The sequence below is a fragment of the Colias croceus genome, chromosome 10 (assembly GCF_905220415.1).
Source record: "Colias croceus chromosome 10, ilColCroc2.1".
In the NCBI taxonomy this organism is placed as follows: Eukaryota; Metazoa; Arthropoda; class Insecta; order Lepidoptera; family Pieridae; genus Colias; species Colias croceus.
Genome location: NC_059546.1, coordinates 4,279,269 through 4,291,850, shown reverse-complemented (window position 1 = coordinate 4,291,850; position 12,582 = coordinate 4,279,269). Strand labels below are relative to the sequence as shown.

Sequence of the window (12,582 nt, the reverse complement as noted above, 5' to 3'; positions counted from 1 at the left end):
GTCGTGTGTGGCTCGCGACTCTTCTCTCTTACCTTTCCTATAATTTAACTATAGTACTTCAATTTTCATTTGGAAATTTCTCCCATGTTTTGATAAGAAAAAGGTACAATTTTCCTTGCAGAAATATAGGTGGTTAGGCTTTTATCGTTACAATTAAAAGTAAAGCCTTAGACAAATGTGATCTATGATAAACGTGATTTCGGTAACGAGCTCCCGCGACGTTGATGCATGGCCACGATTGTTATTTTTCTAAGGAAATAGAGGAAAAAATAAAAAGTGTGAACACAGCGCTTCACTAAATAACCGGCGATGAAAAATAGTTTATTGTTGTATCACGTGATTCGTGGTAATAAAGATCACATCCCAGGAGTAATCTTCGCTCCGAGAAATTGTTTTATATTTTCCCCTGTTTGTTCTCGAATGAGGGATTGTAATAACGTGCTATGCTAAAGTACAATATTATACTTGTCATATTATTTAACTAAAGAAATTAAAATTATGTTGCATAAATAATAATTATAATAAGTGGTGAATCGTTTCACCCTTTTGACACATCGTAACAGGAATTGCAAATTAAGCTTTACGTTATTAAAAACAAGTTTCGCTAAACATTACAAATATTAAATCTTTGTCAGCAACAGCATATTAGCGAATTAATCCAGCACCACTATCGGACATAACATCGCTAACTTAAATGCTGTTACACTAGTTTTGCTTAGAAAACTCGATAAAACCTGTTATAATGTATAAATATTTGTCTTTTGTAGGAATTTAGATTTAATTTATGCACACATACCCAGGACAGATGGTAGATATCTAAGAGGCAAGAGCTTAGGTATTTGCAAATTGTATGAGGCAAAAGTAATTGCAACTAATATTCGAAATGCCTTTTCCTTTGATATTTGGGTTAGATAGCTATTTATGGTGATTGTGAAACTGAGGTGATAGCTTAATACAAATAACCAATACGGAAATCATATTTGCAATTACTTACCTTGTAATATTAGATATCACCAAATCGCAATTTTTATAAATTTTACATGACACTGGCTCTTTCAACACAGGTAATTCAAATAAAACAGTAGATTCTGGTGTGTAATTCATCCGAACGTATTATTTGTGTAGCTTTAATAATTGATACGGACAGGTTTCTATGTAGGTTTATTGTAGGATCATGCGTTAATCCAGACTGAAATGTTTGCGAGCTGTCAAAAATGATTGATTTACGATCGACACTTATCAATCTTGGTCTATTGGATCTGATAGTAATTAATTATGAGGTGCAGTGTGCATTTATTTTACATGTCTTTCATATTAACGATTATATGAAAATATTAAGTCATAAATTATATCAGTTTCTATGACTCTACATCTATATATAATACTAGCTTCCGCCCACGACTTTGTACGTGCATCCCCGTTTTTCCCCGTTCCCGCAAGAATTTCGGGATATCCTTTCTTAGGGGACGCCTACGTTATGACATCTACCTGCATGCCAAATTTCAGCCCGATACGTCCAGTGGTTTGGGCTGTGCGTTGATAGATCACTATATCAGTCACCTTTGAGTTTTATATATATAGATTATCTCATATTTTCGAACTTATATAAACTCAATTTTAAATGATTATAAATATTTCCTAGATAATTTCATTGAATATGCAACTCAATCTGTTTTGACTACAGCCACACATCCGACACGCAACGCCGCGGGCGGTTTGGGGCTGTACACAAACTAGCCAATAAATAATAACAAGAAACCGATTATTTGTAATTAATAGCGCAAACCCACCTCGGACGCGCCATGGCAACACTTGCGTACGATCGCTATGACGGATTATCTTAACCCCACTTAAATCGCATTGCCAACTCAATCCCATCTTATTTCCTTGGCATCCACAACGACACATAGATTTATACGGACAACCTACAAAAGTTTTCGGATTAAATAGTTTTTCTCGTTTCAATATTTGGCAACAAAATTATTTTACGTATCTTTTTTTACGCTATGCTTTTAAATAGAGGCGTGATAAATGATTCTGCATTGTTGACATTTAATATAGTTCGCATTATATGCAGACATCGTATCATTTATATGCAAAATGAATTATTGCAGTGATTTATTAAAGACAGGCATATTTACTATTTCATTTGTACGAGCGATTTCGTAACCTCTATCTAAAGCTCGCCCAGACGGACGTTGTTAATACGGAGCCCAATAAAATAAACATCTATCAATGTATTCTCCGTTAATTGAGAGTAGAGTTTGTCGGAATTTTAAAAATGTTGCGCGCGAGTGTGATCTTCCACATGCCGGCGAGAGTGTTACAGAAATAAATAGAGAGTTACATAAAAAGAAGGATTAGAGGGTGCGTCATTTTGCTTAGCGCGTTCTAAAAATAATACAAATCTGTGCGGTGTGAAAGTTCAGAACGGCGACAAAGTAAAGCGCGTGCGTAGCTTTTAAACAATTCTGCGTAATGGTCGCCTTCTTGAGAGATATCGATGACTTACAGCCAAAAAGGGATAAGCGCCATTTTTTGGAGAACGGACTTATATATACCGCTGAATTGCTCTTTTTTTTCTGCGTCGTTTGGTCTAGTTCACACATCTCTAGGTTAAACTTTAAGTCGGTTAGGCGGTAGTAAATTCAAAGACTAAGGCCAAATTTCTTCGTCTTAAACGACAGATTTTTTTGTGTGGAATGCATTTTGGTAGTTAATCAAAAATTTTCAATACAAACAACCTTTATACTTTTTGGGCTTCCTGTAAAATTTTACTATTTTAACGTTAAACCATTTTGTCTGAAGGCAAGTATAAAAAAATATGCGTTTAAGATAATTTGCTTCGCTGTAATTTTTTGTTAAATTTCATTTAGTACTTTACGCTCGTGCCTTCAAAAAACAAAATTGTCGTTTGATATAGAAAGGCAACATTTTTGAGACTTAATTTGGTGTTTAGCAGTTTTTTTTCCGGTTAGTCTTTAAACACTTAAATGGCGGATACTACATTTGTCCCTATAAATATTTAATAATAGTTTGTCGCTTATACTTTTTTTCCCTCCCGAAACAGAAGAAATTATGACGCTTAGGATAAAATAGCAGAAATGAAAAATACGTTTATGCTAATTTGTTTTCATCCTATTTGTCGTTTATACGCCTAAAAACAGTTTGGAATGGTGGTTATCGGTATCGTTTCCCCAAACCTACGAGCCCAAGCGGCTTCGCGATGAGAAGACTGATTTCATTAATCTTAATTAATGTTAAGAAAACTTTGTTTGTTAAAGTTGCAGTTCTTTTTTTTAAATTTTTGTAATGTTTTATATGAGAAATACCTACACAGAACAAAATTTAATATACATAAAAATTACAAAACGTTGAATTCTATTTAAAAAATCTAGTTATATTGGTGCACTTGGCGATAGACTAGCGCGACTTCCTTCGGGAACAAGGGCGTTTTGGTCCCTCGCCAAGGCCATCCAAGGTAACTTTTGTCGTTCATCCTTTCCACCTTTGCACAAGGACGAAGACTCTCTGGCCCATTCCGCTAAAGAGAACTCTTGGGCGCTCTCTTTGCTAGGAACTCGACTCATGATGACAGGGGAATGACACCGCCGACCATCCCGCGGTGCAACCATTCAATGGCGGATATACGCTTCACACAACGTGCCGTTCGAAACGCTCTCTTTTCCCTTGACATCCATAAGTCGACTGGGCCGGATGGAGATTGTGCTTAGGACATGTGCTCCTGAGTTGGCACCGGTTGTAACGCGTCTTTTTCGGCTCTCTTACGCCAAAGGCATTGTCCCGAATTCGTGGAAGACTGCTCTTGTCCACCCAATCCCTAAAAAAGGCGATCGCTCAAATCCGTCTACTCAAATCCGTAAACTACAGACCGATCGCCATCACTTCTTTACAAAATAATGGAATCCATTATTAACTGCCAGCTCATGAGGTATCTGGAGGAGAACCAGTTGTTAAGCGACCGGCAATACGGTTTCCGTAGTGGTCGCTCGACTGGTGATCTTTTGGTGTACCTCACTCACAGATGGGCGGAGGCGGTTGAGAGTAAAGGGGAGGCATTGGCTGTAAGTTTGGATGTAGCGAAAGCCTTCGATCGGGTCTGGCACAAGGCACTTCTAGCGAAATTACCATCTTTCGGACTTCCTGCAAGGTTATGCGATTGGGTAGCCAGCTTCCTGGAAGAGAGGAGCATTAAGGTCGTTATCGACGGTTCTTGCTCTAAGCCTCTTCATGTGAACGCTGGTGTCCCACAAGGCTGCGTGCTATCTCCTACACTGTTCCTTCTGCATATCAATGATTTGTTACAAATCAGTAACATTCATTGCTATGCAGACGACAGTACGGGGGATGCTCTTTATCCCGGCCGTGCAAACACCTCAAAGGAAAGCCTCAATAAGAGTCGAAACAAACTTGTGTCTGAAGTCGAGTCTTCTCTCCAAGAAGTCTCGGAGTGGGGCGAACTTAATCTTGTCGAGTTCAATCCCCTAAAGACACCTAGGTTTGCGCGTTTACCGCTAAAAAGACCCCATTTGTCGTAGAACCTCGGTTTAAGAGTACTCCTCTTAGTATATCGCCGAAAATCGGAATCCTCGGAGTTGAAATCTCGAGTGACGTTCAATTCCGCAGTCATTTGGAAGCGAAAGCTAAATTAATAGCCTCGAAAAAACTTGGTGTGCTCAGTAGATCGAGACAGTACTTCAAGCCGGCCCACCGACTTCAGCTGTACAAGGCTCAGGTGCGACCGCATATGGAGTACTGTTCTCATCTCTGGGCCGGAGCCCCACAGTATCAACTCCTTCCACTTGGCCGCATCCAACGTCGAGCAGCTCGAATTGTCGATGACCGTAGGCTTTCCGATAGGCTCGATCCACTGTCAGTGCGGAGAGACGTTGCGTCTCTCTGTATACTGTACAGAATCTACTACGGGGAGTGCTCTGAGGAATTGTTCCACCTTATACCAGCCGCACAGTTCCACCACCGGACCACACGCCGTAAAAACCAGTTCCATCCGCACCATCTGGATGGTTGGCGCTCCACCACTGTCCGCTTTACCCGTAACTTCCTTCCGCGTACAGTGAAACTGTGGAACGATCTGCCACCTGCGGTGTTCCCGAACAACTACGACATTGAGGCCTTCAAGAAAAGAGCTTATTTGTACATTAAAGGCCGGCAAAGCACCTGTAACACTCCTTGTGTTACAAGTGTTTATGGGCGGTGGTGACCACTTAACATCAGGTGGCCCACCTGCTCCTTTGCTTGCTCTGACATAAAAAAAAAAAATTACCTTTGTTATTTTTAAGTTAATTTGAGCTCGGCTATGTAAGAGCCATTCGTCGGAGATGCTTTTTTATTTTGTTTTTGATTTTGTGATGCTTATGTTATGTGCTATTAATACGTCCAATAAAGACTGATTTGATAAATATTGATGTCTTCTAATTATTTACATCCCTAAAGCAAAATTTGGGGCAAAGCAAGTTTCAGTATCTTATGCAAAATATTTCCGTTAAAAAATTTAACTTTATACAGTTTTGCATACTGTTAATTTTTATTCGGTAGCTCCTTACACAGTATTTACCTATATTTTTTCCCTAAAACTTTTGCTTGTGACATTTTTCTTCGATGTATATAACATTTAAATTAGAATTACGTCATTTATGCTCAAGCAAAAAATTCAAGTATTTACACTTGTGCCATTTTTCCTGTTTACAAAATAAAAACCATTTGAGGATAAGCGACAGTAAATTGTATTTTGCGCTATATAATGGAAAAATAAAAACGTCATTTAATAAGTACTAAATTCAATGCTATATTGTATACATCTCCAGCTTTTTGGGGTCTATACAATTTTTTTTATGAATTTTTTTTTTATATTTTTCACTTTAAACCACTCTCATGAACAATTTTATAGGTGGCGGTTATCCTTTATTGGCTGTAAAGCATCGATATGTAGTGATTTATTATTGAGATCGATAGGTTAAACGTTCGGTCATAACTCGGAGCGCAGCACAGCTGGTACATTAAGAAATATAACGAAATCTTTATTGTTTTACTTTACTTATCTTCGCAATTTTACTTGTGTTCTATTAATACAAAATCAATTACTGATTCAAATTATTTTGCAAAAAGAAAACAAGAAAGCGTATACTTTGAATCATAATAAAATATTCGATACATTTGCGTTGTATAATTTCAAACCGTGTAATATGTAATACATTTTTGAATATCAGATTATAACAATTTCGGTTGGATTTTTTTCCGACACGTCATGTTTTAAGAAATTTACGCTCGGCTTATAGCGCTCAAAATTTTAGCTTCACCCGTCCAAAATCCTGATTTATGTTCAATGCGGGGACCGAATTGGAATTCGTTGCAAATAGCTCTAACTGTTGTATTTAAAGATAAACATTAGGGGAGCGGGGGGCACGTTGTTACAATTTTTAGATAATTATTAATATCACAAAATCTATCAAATAATGTATACATTTGATTGCTTTTACCATTAGTGTGTCTATTCGGCTAGTAGAATAGCATTGGAAAAATATTAAAACTTACGTAATTTTTCCTATAATAGAGAATTAATGAAATGAGTCGATTGGAACAACTTACCCCTGACTTGGGGCTAGTTGTTACAGCTTCGGGGCACGATGTTACAGTAGGTAAATAAACAAAATGAACAATAGTAATTAATTTATTTTTTATTATTTCAAAACGTTATGAATAAAAGATACTATTTTGAACAGTCTTATAACATTTATGAGCAATTATAATACCTATCTTTATCGTAATTTTCCAACTTTTAACAGTAATAATCACATAGCTTTGGCAGGAACTTTCTTAAATCTTTTATAAAATACTTTTTTATGACTGAATTAGAAAACTTCGTCAGTAAATATTCTGTGGTAAATATCAACATGTAGGTAATAAATTATTTATTCTTTTTTAACTTGTCACTTCAGTCAAACTAAAATCTAACATTTTCAAGACACTTTTCTTTTCAAATTAAACATTTTGCTTGCTTTAAGAATGCTCGTTTTATTCTGCAGTACTTCTGCCGCAGCAGATTCATAAACTTCTTGACTAGTAATTGTACCTAGTACAGCAATTTCTAAAGTCAATGAGATGAACGATAATACAAGGTCTGAGGCAAGTTGTTACATGTAACAACCTACCCCGAAAAATTGTAACAACCTGCCCCATGGTATGTTTTTTAATTAAAATTAAAGCCGCCATTGATGGATATTAATAGCAGAATAAAACGCTATTACAAATTAAAACTCGATGCATTATGAACGTTCGAGGTGAAAAGAATTTAGAGAATAACAAGCATAGACAGCAGGAATCAAAAATTTCGTATAAGATTTTGTTACTTAATTAATGGAAATCGAGACACGTGCACATAACCTAACAGTTTGCCGCTCGGCGGGTCACTTATTGTTTTTTTGCAACACACTATGTGATAAGGAAACAAATGAGGCCACTTACGTCTACCAAAGAGTTTAAAATCCCGGTAAAAAATGCGTGTAACTTCTTACCCCTGTAACAACGTGCCCCCCGCTCCCCTACAGCGATATAAAGCACATAATAAAGCTATTTATCAATATCCAATCAAATTATTTTGTAGGTAATAGAATTGGTCTGTTACTGGATCTTATATAATGTAGACATTTGCATGCCGTTTTGATAGTTAATATGTCTTTAGAAGCGAGTATATACCTAGTTTATTTTATGCTACCGTTTTGGGATACTTTTGGTCAGCAAGAAAACCAAAAGGCAAAAACATATTATTCCTAATAAAATAGTAACAGAAAATATAGTTTACAACATATGCATTCAAATTCAAAAAATTCATACAACATCAAAATGTGGAGCGAACAATAATCGAAATTGTAATGGCGCTACACAGGCACGTCATGGCATTCGGAGGGGATGAATTAATGGCCACTCAGGTAGGGTGGGATAAGCCCCGCCAAGCTGCCTTTTTAATAATGGAACCTGGAAGAATTGTATCTGTTATGTAATTTTTATTTTTTGATACTAGGAGCTACATGTGTTGTAGGAATTAAATAGACAAGAGACTTTTTGAACTTTTATTTGAGTTAGTACCCAGAGTGATCACTGCGTAGAGTACTTTTAATGAAATGCATTTTTTTACAATATTACTTATATTTTAAGAAAATGTTCTTCTTCTTGCGAGTTTGAAACATCTGTCATTGCATAGGTACTTAATTGCGTAGGTACCTAATCAATTTTAATATGTTCTAAAACTCTACAACTCTATATCATTTAAAAAGTATTTAATTAATTTTGAAACAGATTTTGTCATGCCTTTATTTCTAGTTTATGCGTCTAAATATAATTTAAATCTAAAATGCGTTAACGAATGTAATAAAATCCTTTCGCTTGTAGCAAGGCGAGGGGCCGAAACTGAGACAATTTGCCACTCGCCCGTCTAAGCCCACCTATGCGTCTTTCTTATTGCCAGCTAAATCTCGAATATACAACTAAGATTAATCCCGCTGAAAGAAAGGGTGTGGTGAGCTTTTGTGATTATGAAAGAAAATCATATTTCAGATTTGTTACCGTTATTTATCACGAATATGAAAGTATTTATTGCTAAGCATACAGCGACAACATTAAAAATTAAAGCAAAATGGTATATAATAATATATAAAACAATATAATATAAAATGTATAATAATAAAAAGAGGTACCTACTATTGAAACAAGAATTTGAGAATTTTATATGGAGTTAATTAATTATCTTTTTTGTAGACATTGCAGTTATTAAATGAATTCTATGAATTCCACTTGATAAAAAGATCAGATATTAATACAAAAAAATAAACAATTAAAAAAAAAAGACCACTATTAACATTAAAATATGAGGACATGTCTCAAAATTAATAACACATACTTCAATTTCGAATGAAACAAACTAACCGAACACGTGTGAAGCGAATATTTCAATGTAGAAACTCATTTCATAATGGTCGTGTAAACGTGAAAAATTACGTTTTTTATCGTGAGAATACTTGCGATCGCGATAAAATACCAGTGGGTGATAATTTGCCGATTAAGTTCGAAGCTGGTTTCGAATTAAACGTCTCAATGCGATGTTGTCTTATAATTCAGATCGTATGCGAGATACGATGAATTGAATGATTACAATGCAATTTTAAATCTGTGACGCCGTCAAATGTATCAGTACTTGATCTGAATTTAAATTAACAAAGGTGAATATCTGATAAGAATCGTGTGCAATGTGCTTTGTTACGGGTTAATGTACAGGTCGAAATTTTATAAATCTTTTTAACGCTTTAACATGTTCTTTATTATCTCAGATATTTGTCATGGAAAAAATAGGTAGTTAATACTTAATACAGTGCTCAGTTACGTAACAAAGCGGTCGATATTCATTATTTCCACGGTGGGATGCGCGCAACCCTTATCAAGGGAAGACGCCCGTTTTTTCTCGGTTTTCCCAAATAATTTATTTAGCGGGCTGCCGTCAATTTATCTCTGTGGGAGCTAATTTCGCGTCGGCCTGGTGGCTGGCGCATGCTGTAATTCAACAAATTGCGCGTCCTACTGAATTTATGGTCTCTCGCACTTGACGGAGCGCCTACCGCTGTTCTTTCATTGTTCCTGCTGGCCAGTGTCTGAAATAGAAAGGAATTCAGGATGTTACTTATAGTCTAGGTCATTACCCGCTGTTCTATTTCTAGACGTTTCCTGCAAGATGTATGTCCTTATGATGTTTGCTGAAAGGATTGCTTTTTGCTTTATTGCTGGCGTTTATGCGTGGCACTTTGCGTTAATATTCTGATTTAGTTTCTATGTAATTAAATAATTTAGATAATTAAACGCTTCGTGCATTGAAACAAGAATTTACAAGAATCGATGTAGTTTCTTTGTTTTTAAAATATCTAATTAAAAGATGATAGTCTAATGAAAAAAAAGTATTAAACACCAAAACACTAGTTTTATAATTATTATAGTAGCTAGATATAACATCACCCTTACGGCTTACCTCGTCTGCAGTAGTAACACATAATAGTATCAATTATTCGGATGGCGTCCTCTTCTTTATTACTTTTTCCAAGAGGAGGGTAAGAAATAACTTCTGTGCCTATTTGGCTTAAGATGAATTTTACCAAATAAATCACCTCTGGGACATCTGGAAAATAACAAAAAAAAAAAATGATTAATAAGTAATAACGGTTTTAAAATAATTACAACATAATTATATTACATTACATAGATGAACAAGGTTTATCGATAAGTTCTTTTTTTTCGCAAAGATTGACCTTAATGATGTATGTAAATAAATCAAAACACATTTAGTCAGGTAGTTAGTTTTCAATCTAAAACAACGGTTAATATCTGCACATATATCATTTGCGAGGACTAAAATTTAGATATAATTTAATCTATGAAAGTGTTGAGTTATATGAGTGAAGTGAAAATACGTAGCTGTTGTTTCTTTCTGCTGACTGCGGCCGAGACTCGTCCCGCGCCCACCGCCTTGCGAATCGGCTACATCAGCGACGAGTAATTATATAGAGCTTACAATTTCATTAATACCTTATATGTATTTATTTGTTTTATTTTGCGCTAGATATATATCAATGTTTATTATTTAATGAATATTATTACATTAATTTCTGTCATAAATTTGGTTACCTATCAATGTAATATAGATACCTACTAATTGATGTTATTAATCATAATTTTAATACCTACCTTATTAATAGAATTAGCTTTAGTTTCAATATTATATCCATTTTCTGTATTTAAATAGAAAATCATTAAATAGAACACAAATTCCGATACTCCATTAAAATATTCAAGTTCCGGATACCATAACACACTTAAATCGAATGCGTTCGTTAGGCGTGCTTTTATGCTACATTCCTAAACGTACCGTTTTAACAACTCCATAGATATCCTCGGTCTTTGTAAATCAGCATATGCAAAGTGGTATAGCAATAAATCTAGCAGCTCTTGCTCGTTCTCGCATCATGTTACATCTTAATTTCAGCCGGCTCGACGGAGCCTGCGAGCTACAGATACGGCCTTTTATCAAAATCGCTTTAGAAATTAATGCATAATGGAATTATAGTGACGCAAATGTTCACGATAAATAATATAAGAGACACTATATTGCTCAGTGATTGTTAATTGATGTATGGCCTATCGATTGATCGAGTTATAGAGGCGATGTCGCTTGGCGTTTTATTGGTTTTCAAATATTTTACTCGACTTTGCCTTCTTATCATATTAACGCTATAAATAAACAAATGCTAATTTTATTATTGTTTGCCCGTTTATCATTAATGAAATTTTATTTTTTTGACGTTTTATTAATTTCGCTTTTCCTTTTGTTTCAGGTGGTCGTCGCGTATTATGTCGCTTCATTACCAATCCTTGGTAGGTCGAACACATCCCGGCTTAAAACGCATTGTAATAAGTCATGAATATTGTAGTACAGTGTGCACTGTATAGAGGCCCATACTCCGCCCGCTCCACACAATTTGACATCCCGAGATCAAGATATCAATGCCGAATGTCGAATAAATTTTTCTGCCGGCCCACACGAACGCTTAGGCAATCGACTGCCGAAGATTTATTGTCAAAATTTCCCGTTAGTAACGCTTACCGAGCACACTCCGCGTATCACTATTTCACAAATAAAAGAACCAGTCGCGATATCATCGTCAACTATAAATTATATGTTCGTATGAAAAATACACGTTCGATGTCCGCTTATTTATCGCTAAGCCTGAGTTATGTATGCATATGTTATGTTAATCTCGAGATGATTAAATAGATGCCTCTTTAATTATTAATTAGGCTGTGTCGGCGTGTCGTGTGACGCAATGAACAGCCAGAGGTTGACGTGTGACGGTAGCCGAGGGGCGTGTATGGGCGGCGAAGCGACGCCGAGCTGCTATCAGTCAGGCTAATCTGCTATCGGCCGTATCGGAACAGTGGCCGTTCCACACTAGGAATAGGTCAAGTTCCCGCGTTGTTCCCGTGATATATTGTTCAGCATCTCCCTGAATAAATCTTGAACGCCTGCTGAGGTACACGAGACGGCCGCTCGGCTGCCTCCGGCCTCAAATGGAATTGTGTTTTTATTTATCGTGCGAATTGTACCTCACTATCGATCACTTGCAATCGCAATTTATCTGCAAAACGCGGACTCGGCTCGATGCGGACTGTAGCCGTGTAGATATACAGATTCTAAACCATATTGTGAAGCTAACCGATTGGCATTTTCGAAATGCTATCCTTTTCGAATATTATAGAGTGTCGCGTTGGCTCGTTGGCTATAAAAGATGTCGCTTGTATATTTTCTTTGCAATAAATTTTCATAAGAAATTGTAATGTACAAATATGTCAGGTTTACTGATGACTTGCCATTATTAATGTAAGATTCATTGGTAAGTGGGCAGAACAACAAAATAAGTTTATGATGTTGCATTCTGTGACTCATACGTCTTCGACAATGATAGATATTTTTATCTCAAGATTGTTTCACTTCGTAAGAAATCGTGC

At 36.1% G+C, this 12,582-nt stretch overlaps 1 protein-coding gene across 2 annotated transcripts in view; it reads left to right on the top strand.

The window, feature by feature from the left end:
* Positions 1-12,347, top strand: part of LOC123695112 (homeotic protein ultrabithorax) — a 108,309-nt gene extending 95,962 nt beyond the window's left edge. For both annotated transcript variants that reach the window (XM_045640844.1, XM_045640843.1), the window contains one exon: positions 11,412-12,347. The gene's annotated coding sequence lies outside the window, so the exon portion shown is untranslated. The remainder of the gene's footprint in view (positions 1-11,411) is intronic.
* The last annotated feature ends 235 nt before the right edge of the window (positions 12,348-12,582 follow it).